The sequence below is a fragment of the Branchiostoma floridae genome, chromosome 10 (genome assembly GCF_000003815.2).
Source record: "Branchiostoma floridae strain S238N-H82 chromosome 10, Bfl_VNyyK, whole genome shotgun sequence".
NCBI classification, from domain to species: domain Eukaryota; kingdom Metazoa; phylum Chordata; class Leptocardii; order Amphioxiformes; family Branchiostomatidae; genus Branchiostoma; species Branchiostoma floridae.
The window spans coordinates 5,109,440-5,121,353 of record NC_049988.1 but is presented as its reverse complement, the minus strand read 5'-3'; the positions used below and the strand labels follow the sequence as shown (position 1 = coordinate 5,121,353).

General features: G+C 41.7%; 1 pseudogene; it reads left to right on the top strand.

Moving 5' to 3' along the window:
• Positions 1 to 9,128, top strand: part of LOC118424675 — a 20,388-nt pseudogene extending 11,260 nt beyond the window's left edge.
• Positions 9,129 to 11,914: the final 2,786 nt, after the last annotated feature.

The window sequence follows — 11,914 nt, the reverse complement described above, 5'->3', positions numbered from 1 at the left end:
CTCTGTTATTAGAAATAAGATCGTAACTAATGATTAGCCAACTCCATTGTAATACTATACCAAAGAATTATGTTAGCCCTTATTGTTATGTTAACTAATTTTTTTTAGCCTTATCCTATACCTCTAATTTGTACTCTGTGTAATAGTCGTTATCATACATTGTATCATGTACAATTGTCGTGCAATAAAGTTCCTCTATTACGTCACAGGCGGGCTGTAAGGTTGCGAACAGCCTGTTTCTGTTTGCCACCTTGGCCATGTACTTCTGGGTCCTGGTGGAGGCGCTGTACCTGCACAACCTCATCTTCGTCTCCGTCTTCTCAGAGAAGAAGACTCTGAAGTGGTTTGTCCTGATAGGATGGGGTAAGCTCACACGTCTCACACCACACTCCTTAAGCCCCCTTCAAGCCCCCTTCACACGAGAGCAAGAATCAGCCGGAATGAAAACTATTTTCTATTCCTGGCAATTCCTGGCAATTCGTAGTGTGTTCCAGAAATTTTTACTGCATTCCAGAATCCAGATAATTGTGCCCGTTTTTTGGCTGGCCCGAAAGTTTTGACAGTCATGCTAAAAACTGTCGAGGTGCATTCGAAGTGGAGAAATATCGAATGGCATTCAAAGTGGATTCTAAGTGTATTTTAACTATTCTAACTGCAGTATGACCGCATTCTACGGCATTCCAACATTATTCGAAAGTTTCGTATCTCATTCGATTGAGAACCGGAACGGTAAGCCACTTGAGAATGTCTAGAATATACTACTAATTCACAGGAATAGAAAATAATTCTCATTCTGGCGGCATTTTGGCTCATTCCTTCTCGTGTAAAGGAGATATAAGGTCTATTTGGAATTCCCATCCGAATGTGGCACGCATTTTGCAAATACTTCATTCCGGCTGGTTCTGCTTGATTCCTGCTAATTCGGCTTCAGTGTGAAGGCCCTATTATCACCATATACACACCTCAGGAATCACCATCTTATCATCACATGAACACCCCAACAAGCCCACCTCGTACACACCCTAAAACGTACCACTTAAATAATCTGCGCATAGACACACACACATATCAACCTGTAGGGAATGTTACATATTGGTCACAGCGCAACCATTACTTATTTCTATGTTCCATGAGTCGTTCCAATGTACCTACATTTATTCATTAATTTTCATTACATTTAGTACGAGTTCCATTTCTTTGAATCAGTAGTAGACGATCCTATGAAATGTAACACAGCTTCTAATTAATACATACGAGCTTAGTGCAGAGGTGCAGTTACAGTAGTGATGAGGATGACAAGGGATGCAGATGTCAATTGAATTCACGCAAAGTTGTCTAAAGGTGGGGTCACACCTGCGTATATATTTAAGTCCGTATGAGGCGCGCATGGGAGTATTTACCTCCACCAGGCCCCACAGGTCGTTGTAAAAATAATAGAAATTGCACAACCGTAAACAGGTAACATGTCAGACGAGTTAGCTGGGTCGCTAACCATACTTCTCGGTCAGCTAACTCATCTGGCATGTTATGTATCTATATTTGTCCAATTTGTACTATTTTTCCCTCGACCTGTGGAGCCTGGTAGAGACTAAGACCGCCATGCGCACCTCAAACGGACTTGAATATATACGCATGTGTGAACCCACCTTTACACAATACATGTGATGCCTCATAACCTATACATGTGATGTTCTGCTCAGGGGCCCCCGTGCTGTTCATCATCCCTTGGATTGCAGTAAAAGCAGTGAATGATGACGGAGAGTAAGTCCTTTCTTCTTAGGCCACCATAATAAGATTCTATGGATGACATCAGCGCTTTCATAATTTTTCACCTGGTTCTTTTCTCCTCCGGAGATGGTCAACATAGCGAGAAGGTACCAAAATACGAGGTGTGGCAGATCAATAGTAAAAGCGGCACCAGTCATGACAGTAGTTGTCGACTTGGTAAGCCACACCAGTCTACCGCACAACAGTCACTTTGTGCATCTCAAGAATACAGGAATAAAGACTTGTTTGCTGTAGTACCATGTTTTTGTCGCTTTGATGGTACCTACTGTGGAAATCTAGCCATCTTTTTTCTTCTTTTCGCATTAAATTTGTAGTCTGCAGAGGATGCCATCCATGAAATTTCGTTGTTGTGGCCTTACTTTTGGAACAATAAGGCTTCTCAGTGGTTTTCACATCAGATTTTAACGCAGAGTAGGGAAAGTATAAGTAAGTTTATTGAGTCTGCCCTTCCAGAAGTGTATATTTCTGTTGTTTGAGGAGGGATCGTGCATTGTTACAAAGAAATTATCAAAAAGCTAAACAACTGCTAGACTTTCTAACTTTTACCTGTTCTTCCCGACTACAAATAATCTTCATGTTTAATGTATTTAGCGATGTCTGATATGTTGTTATCTTCGTGTTTACTTTTCTGTTTATATCCAGCTGCTGGATCGGCACCAGTGTCCACCCAGAGTACCAGTGGATCTACAGGGCACCGATATCAGTCATTATTGTGGTAAGGCCGGCCTGCATCTTCGCTAAGTAAAGATAAGGTCTCATTGATGAGTTTTTTTCTAATTCGTGGTTTACAGGGGCGCGTTCATAATGAAGCTACGTGAAATATCAGCAGATTTTTCATTTTGTGTTGAGCACCTTCACCCTATACCGTGGTTAAAAATTTGCCAACGTCAAATAGACACTGGTTCTTTTTTTATAGCAACTACAATCTACGATTACAATCCCCACAAAAGGCACCTTTTCGCTGCTAGTGTACAACCGCACCACTCAGAACCCAGGACGGTGTATCTCCGACCTAGCGCGCGGCTGCAAAACTTTACCTACTAATTTCTTAAGTTACGAACAAGCTTCACCAATCTAACTTTTGAGATCAGTTCCACTGGCTAAAAGGGAATTTCTCACCACTAAAAACACGCTTCCATGCAGCCGTTTATTTTTATTTTTGGCTCGGATCTCTTGTAGGTGCCACTCGAAGTAATACATCAATGAGACCATAAGAAAACCCTCTATCCAGATTTACCCTGTAGGTAAGGAGGTGTGAGAGAGAGGGCGAAGCAGCCGGCAGCGCGAGAAGGAACGGTTAACTTTATGAAGGTCGACGCAAGAATATCAAATTGTACTTTTCAGAAGGTGAATAAGGCAAACAAGGATCCCCTGTCAAATGTGAAATGTTATCATAAAGTTAACACTTAAAAGTACAACGAAGTCTCACTCTTTCCGGTCTGATAGCGTTATACTTTGTTGATATTTCATATTGTCACTGGTACTTTGCTGAATCTTTAGTCGAAAAAAAACTTAGTTGTAGATTTATGGTTGTACTTTTATACCTATTTCAGCTGTAAAATTCTATCGCATTCTTATCCGCAAAGTTTTTTTTCAGATTTTTGGAAATGATGATTGTTGTCCTGAGTTGACGTCAAAGCACTCTAATTACATGCTTGAAAAAAGCATGTACTGTTTCTGGTAGGGATCTTTGTGATTCCGGACCGATATCTTTAGAACCTCTGGATGGATTGCGATTTCCTTTGCTATGGGGATAGAGTGTGTGACCTATTGTGCTATTAAGTAGATTAGAAGTTTGCTGTTGTTTTGTGGTTCGTTTTTAAAAAAAATATTTACACCCCTTTTCCTGATATGGAGTGATCTGGCCTCATTCCTCTGTCTCAACCTCCTTGGGGACAGCTAGCAGCTGTAACATGTGTTTTGAGTTTTCAGTAGCATGGGAGTGTGTGGAAGGGTCGTTTCCAGTGCTATATCTCCAGAACAGAACGTGTGATTGTGATGATATTTACCTCCATGAAAAATGGAGGTATAGTTTTTGGTGTGTCTGTGTGTGTGTCTGTTTGTGTTTCCACATATTTGTGGTCAGCATAACTTTAGAACCTGTTGATGGATTGTAATGATATTTGGTATTTGGGTAGGTGTTTGGAAGACGAAGGTCAAAGTCAATTTTGGATCCCCTGGTGTGTGACCTTGGTACTGCAACAGAACTTGGATTTTTGTATCTTTTGACATGGATATGCTATGGTCTTGATTTTTTGGTGGCACATAGCTTGTGGTGTAAAGAAGAAGTGTTGTATGTTTGGGCCCTCTAGCAGCTTGCTCTAGAACTGCTGGGGCATTCTGGTCAAAATCTTCCAAGGAGCAAAAAAGAGCAACTGTGACCATCGCTGTCACCTCTGTATGGTGTGAACCATTATATACACATTGAGGTACAATGTATGTGCCAGGTGCAGGTGTAACAATAAGAAATAAAAATGAAATGGTGAGGACATCAGAAAGGTGTAGTTTTGGATCTGACTGTTTACCATAGGTAGATATATAACTTAAGAACAATGATGGAATAATTTTGCCAAACGTCAAACCATATCAACCCCCACAACACATCAACCCCCACAACACACCATGCGCACCATCACAAAACAAAATATTTCATGCAGGTTTGAGTTTTCAGACTCTTGTTGTGTCTTTTCGTAGGTCAACTTTCTCCTGTTTCTAAACGTCGTCCGAGTCCTAGCGGAGAAACTGCGAAGTGCAGCGACCGCGGGCGCCCAGGACAGGTATGGACTTTACTACTCTACCCGTCAATCATCACACGTGACAGTTGATATCACTAGTTCACCTTTATCCGCGGGGTATCCTATATCCACTGTTTCTGAAAACAGATTGAATGTTTAGATTGATTTCTGGGTATATACATATCAGCCTTTAAATATTTGACAAGCAAATATCCATTTATGTAGACTTTATGTTGCTCCAGAGTGAGTTGTTATTCCGGTGAATTTGTTTTTCCGAGATACTAGTGGTCAAGAGTCACCCATAGCCATGGGTACGGACATGACTAGTTATAAAGAACAAGAATCGATAAAATCATTCCAAATTGCATCAAAAATCTTCATCATTCAATCGTGATATATGCATACAAGTTACTCCTTAAACAAATGGCGGTGACGACTGGGCCATTTACCACTTCGTGACTGAGCCAGTCATTCACTGTGAAGAGGGGGAATACAAACTTAGTCACGAAACAGCAATGCGGAGCAGTTAGGTCCACCGACACGACGGCAGGTAAGAAACATTGGCTGTGTGGACAGAAATTTGCTAATACCCTTGTCACATTATCCACGATCTTCGGGCGTATCGATGGAAGATCGGCCTTATTTAAGATCAACAGAGGGTTGCGCGTAATTTTCACTTGAAAACCGTCCCTGTTACATATAAGCCATACTTTGTATCTTGTACAATTGTTGTGCAATAAAGTTATAAAGTTATCATTATAACGGGCGATGGCCGCAGAATCGTCGTCCAATCGATTTTCGCCAAATGTGACAGGGGTATTACAGAGATATTTCAAACTGGTAGAACTATTTACGGCCCTGGGTTTTTGTTCCAAAGGTTATGTCTCTGAAATATTACCCTGACATGTTACCCTGACATGTTACCCTGACATATTACCCTGACATATTACTCTGACATATTACTCTGACATTGCAGCGGCGGCTGCCGTTGTTGCTGCCGCTGGCCGAAGGGAACGAGCTGGTAAGTTTCCCATCGATATTCACTAAGTCTTTCCACACATACATGTATCATACTGGTTTCTGTGCTAATCTACCTGCTTAAATACAAACTAACAAGTACACACACACACACACACAAGCATACACATACACAAATACCTAACACATATAACTTTTCATATATACACACACGCAAACACACACATACATTTTGCACATATACACACACACGCACACTCATACACACAATTGTTTACGCACACAAACACAGGTACAACGTGTAAATAGCTTTTACTTTTTTTTAATGAACGAATGCTATAATTTGGGTGCCAATTGTCGAATCATTCTATTTGAAGCCACCTGTAGGATTTTGAATCAAGAGACCTTCAGAAAATAATTTCATCAGTTTGGCAGATCACAGTTTACCGGAGTTATATCTCTTACATGTAGCTGCTTACGGTTTGACGTCTATCATACATCTTACATAGAGCTTCTACATGTAATGTTTTTCTCGCCGGTATATGTAGCCAAAGTAGGTGGCACTTTTGCAGCAAAAATACAGTCCCAAATGTGGCTGAGAACACAGAAAAGAGATGCACAATAGGACATATTACAGACATATTTTGTGGGTCAGGGAGGCCGTCTGGATAAGGAAGTCAACCAGATTAATGAACAGGGACTAGGGGGGGGGGGGCACAGACTTAGCCACATTTGGTATTGTGTTCTCGCCGCAATTTTAAGGGCACCACCTACCGTACGTGCAACTGCGTGGTGTCTACGTGCCAAAACGTAAACAATCTTATGGGATCCGTAAGTGGTAAGTACCGCCTACGTACGAACTCGACGTACGAGAATCCGACGGATATTGGAGCACGCAGACACGCCGAAAAACTTTACGTGCAGGCAAAACTATGTGTGCCATCGGGTTGCGGATTCGTCCCCCGTACGTGCTAGTACAGCTAGTACTGCCCTGTACAGCTTGAACGTTTTCAGGAATAGGTGGCGGACGTGGCCTCCCAAAAAACGTACAGACAAATTGCACGTTCGGCGGGTTGAGCCCTTAGCTTAAGACACTGACTCAGGTAACTCCTACTACACTCCCAGGCGCCTGGCTAAATCTACCCTGGTGCTAATACCGCTGTTCGGGGTGAGCGGGGTCATCTTCGTCTTCATGCCGCCAGACATCGAAGGGGACGCCCAAGACGCTCGTTTCTCCTTCGACCTTTTCTTTAACTCCTTCCAGGTAAGACATCCTAACCTGACACACCTTCGATACAAAAGGTGCTATCAAATGCAAAAGTGGTTAATTCATTTATCATTCATAGTTCTATGCTCTTTCTTCAATGATTTCTTACGAGTAAGTGATATGTTACTAAGGTTTGATTTTGTTCCTCTTTGTCTGGTGCAGGGGTTCTTTGTTGCAGTACTATTCTGTTTCCTGAATGGGGAGGTAAGGTCTCCGTTTGTGTATTTGGGTTATTGATGTGGGTCCTGCGTTTGTGTGAAAGTGTGTGTATGTATATGTGTATGTGTATGCGAATATATGTTTACCTGTGTGTTTGTGCTGTGCGTCTATGTGTGCGTGTTGGTGCATATAGGCTTTGTGCGTTGTTTATGTATAAATGTGTTTGTGTTTTAGGTTTATTGAAATACATGGCGTTTGTGTGACAGTGTGTGTTTACGTGTATGTGAATATATGTTTACCTGTGTGTTTGTGTTGTGCGTCTATGTGTGTGTGTTTATGTGCGTGTTGGTGCATATAGGGTTTGTGTGTTGTTTATGTATAAGTGTGTTTGTGTTTTAGGTTTATTGAAATTGCAGACAATGCAATACATAGCAAAACAAGACAGCTTAGCTGATATCACTTGCCAACACATACAGACAATTCACATCTCATAGAATACACATATTGAATAACATTGGTTAACGTATACTTCAAGCAAAACAACAAGATTAAGCCTTATGACAAACCTAAGTACAGCATAAGTTAAACACGATATATAAGTTTGGCACTTTGGGGTCAGAGGTCCTGTCTATGTACAGATAGCTATTAAGTAACAGGTTGGGACGGAACCTTCATAGGTTAACCTGAGTGGTTTGCTTAACTGGAAGAACCGTTTTTTGGAGGAAATCTAAAGGGCAGAAAATTTTTTGTTTTTGTTTATACAGTTGCCACGTCCTGGTAGCCCCTGTAGTAGAATAGACGATCTACAACAACACCTACAATAATAGTCATTGATACCGTAACAGGTTGTTTCGTAACAATGTCAGTTCGCAACAAGGCAAGTCTTTTCGCAACAAAGTACAAGTCGTTGCGCAACATTCGAATGTTATTAATCTTGATAGCCTAATAGTATTGGAAATCGTATTCCTGACATAATTATCATACTCCTACCTGTGCACGACGAGTATGAAACTGTACCGCCCGCCGTATAAAAAATCATTGGGCTATCAGGTCCGTGTGGCCCATGTTCCTTTGCCTCTTCCTTCAAGTTGTCTTTCGCATCCGGTAAGATTGTTTTCTAATACTATTAGGCTATCGAGATTAATAATATTGTTGGGAAGCGACTTGTACCTTGTTGCAAAAGACTTGCCTTGTTGCGAACTGAAGGTTACGAACTGACATTGTTGCGAAACAACAGCGTTACCGTTTGGAGCTTATACCTGTAACATCATATATTTTGTGTAATTCCCCAGGTGAAGGCTGAGTTTCAGAAGCGATGGGACCGCTGGCAGATGTCGCGAGATCTGAGCCACCAAAGTGTGCGATGTTCCCGCCTATCCAGCTACCAGATCCGGAGCACGCGCAGCAACAGCCTCGCACTTACACAGGTAACTCCTGCGGCGGGTTGTGCCCTTAGCTTTAGGCACAGAAACCGTTTTAAAATTCTTTAAAGTTTGAGTGATATTATAATAATACCATCGTCACGTAATTTTGTCTCCTCACAATCCTACTACCAACATGTCAAGCAAATTACGTGATTCCCATAGTTGGTAATAGCATTGTAAGGAGACAATATTACTTGACGATAGTATGAGGTCGTGGAACTCTACTTTGTTGTCCTCATACATTTCTGTTTCTTCAGATCTCGTGTGCATCCCCGTCAAGTGGACCTGTCCTGACTCCTGACCAAACACCGAACTGCACAACCTTCTCCAAGATGGCGGTCAGCGACAGCTTCCCCCGCCCCGTCACAGCGACGCGTCCACCAGCCGGCTATCAGTGTCCAGGCAGCGGCGTCCAGAAGGACCACTCTTCAGGCATTGTTTGCGATCTCAGCGACAGAGAAGACTGTTCGTTTATCCCGACCATGTTGGACCCGGTGTATCCAGATTTCGGCGGCCTCCAGGATTCGGCCTAAGCCGTGTTCTAGATGCGACCGTTTTCTGGATGCAACAGACCAACCCAGAAGAAATCATTCTGCACACTTACAGGTTGACACAACTTAAGTTGGTGCCTGCGCCTAGACACGATAATAACAAGAAAACAAGGATCTAAACCATTGAAAATCCTTTCTTGGTAGACAGCTTTGGGATAGTCACGGTAGGAAAGACTATCCTGGTTAGATCAGTTGTAGAAAATACCTATTTTCCATCCTCTGGGATTTCCGCACCCCTCATGATTAAGCGCAAACTGGCTATTTTGAGTCTTCAGGACCCATTCAAGGGCTCTGATTAGGGGGGGGGGGGGTATTTGCAGACTACCTGTATAGAATCTGTTACTCTGTGACTGGTGGGTAACCTCCGTTGACAGAGTATTGTAATCGGTCTATGTCTTGAGTGTTCGCACCTATATCGCTATGTTTGCCGCATTCGTATGTGGTTTGGCATGTCGTCTGCGCTCAGTTGCGCAATGATGCACATTCTTTTTTTCGCGTTAGCTGTTGTTATAATCAATGTAATAATTTCAGAAATCACCCCTGTATTTTCGGTATTGTGGAACAGGCAATGTGGTTTCGGCGTTTAGTAATCAGCTTATCTTCAAGCAGATAGGGTATGTTATGTGTTGTCTAATGCAAGAACAGCTGTCGCGGTAGAGGAATCCCTAAACGCAGTTGAATAGAAGTTCGTCGTGTTATGTGTGATGTAACGACAAAAGCTGGCGTCGTGGATCAATTGTTTGAGGTATACCTGACAATTTTGAATATTTCTGTTGATGCGTACACGATAGTGTTTTACATTTGACAGTAATAGGTACGTTAGCTTTAAAGTAATTTTTGGTATAAGTCGATGTGATGTGTTCTGTATGCGATATAAACACAATGTCTCACACCACAGAAGACAACACAACCGACATAAACCATAATTACGTCACAGAGTATGTTACCTAAGATCACTTGTTACTAACGCGTTTGATGACAGATGACAGATCAGGATAGCATTTGAGAAAATGTCTTAATTGTTTGAAGTTTTAATTGTTGAGATAATGCACCCGTCCACTATCTTGTCGGATAGCATGCGTTCCTGGAATATATAGAATGGTTGCAACTGTGTGGTCCCTGTATAAAATGTATTTATTTCACTTTGAAGCAATGGCTCATTTCTTTTGGATAGAAACTACCTTTTTCAATATAGTGTAGGTCATACGGAAAAGACAGGAAAAGATTAGAAATACTTTTCAACGTGAACAAATGCCATTCTCAATGAGCGTGTGACATCTTTATGCAACCTTGTATTGGAACTGACGTCTGTCGTACAATCAGATCGCAGTGAACGTATACAAGACCTGTTACGTAGGCCCTCATCGCCAGCTACTGCGACACAACTTGGGCGTTAGTTAGTTAGTAAAGTTGGTCTCTCGCTGCACTTGGGGTACCGGTGCGGCACTGCAGGGTTCGTAGATGACTCAACGAATATCAGAGATAAAAACATTTTTTTTTTCATTCTGCTGTCTTCTATGCCATACTTTTACGCACTACGCAATATCTTAATCATCAAAAATCGCGGAAATAACAAACCAGTGCCGCAGTGAACGAACCCCGCAGTGCCGCACCGGTGCCCCAAGTGCAGTGAGAGTCCACCTCAAGACAGACTTTATAGATATTACGACTGGAAGTCTACATTATTCTGCATATTAAGGATGTATTGAGAAAACATTCCACATGCAAGGAATAATCCACCGTATCTAACTAAATGGATTGTGTAGTTAGGCCACAGCAAGTAAATTTTATGGATGACATCCTCTGCAGACTGCAAAAATAGTGCGATAGGGCGAAAAAAAACAAGATGGGGGAAAAACAAGATGGCTACATTTTCAAAAATAGACACCATAAAGTTGATGACTGTTGTAAAAAGAATCAAAGGGACAAAACATGGTATCAGAGCCAACAAGGCATTCATTCCTGTATTTAAGACATGTACTGGTGTGGTAAAACTGACACTAGTGTGGTAGACTGGCATCACCAACAAAGTTGATAACCACAGTCATAGCTTCCATATTAGCATCACTTTTACAACTATCCAATAAGTTACATTTCTACAACTACAGTCCTGGGTACCCAGCCAGTGTCACTTCTACAAGTACAATTATTAGGTCACAACACAATATATTTGCTCATTTTTGTACTTAATCGTCATGTTGACCATTCCTTTTTTTTTTTAATCAGACGAAAATTAATGCGCGTGCTGATGCCATCCATAGAATTTACTTGCTGTGGCCTAAGTCAAGCTTCAGGTTTCCGGAAAGTTAGCGCAGTGAGTCATACATCTATTGAAGGTCGGTAAAATTCATGTCAGTGTTTCTTTTGTGTTGGAACAAAGCTGAAATTGCACAACTATGGACCCTATGAACACAGGTGAGTTTTCACCAGAATTGTAGTATGTATGTTAATTTAGTTACATGTAAAATGACGTCTCGACTTTGTTCTGAAGTACTAGTAGTAGATAAAATAGTTTGTAATTATGTACGTTTCGCTGTACTCCTGTTCAGTCCCCAGAGCTAACCTTGTAAGACAGCCATGTCTATCAAGAGTAACCAAATCAGTAGATTGTTTGGAATTAATTAAAGGATACGAATGCTGATGACAGTGGTGGTGTATTTCGTCAATACCTTGCAGTGGTGCGCATACTGGGGTATGCACCAACTGCAGTATTATAGAGTTCGGAAATGATCGCTTCGTACCGATGCTCAACAGCAATAAAGTCTCATTTCTGTATTTCTCCGAATGTGTGGTTTAAAAACAGTCCGGGCCAAAAAAAATTGGGTCCCAGACCGTGAATTCCGCTAAATCGATCCGATTTGATTTGAAAATGATTTGAGACGAAAGCTTGTGTATTACTTGCTTCATTATTCCATCATCTATGGTCGGGATGATTGCGGCTTAGGCTAAGGTCACATTTCCACTAAGGCGCCCCGTCGGGCAGCTTTTCGGAACGATAAATATGATATAAAA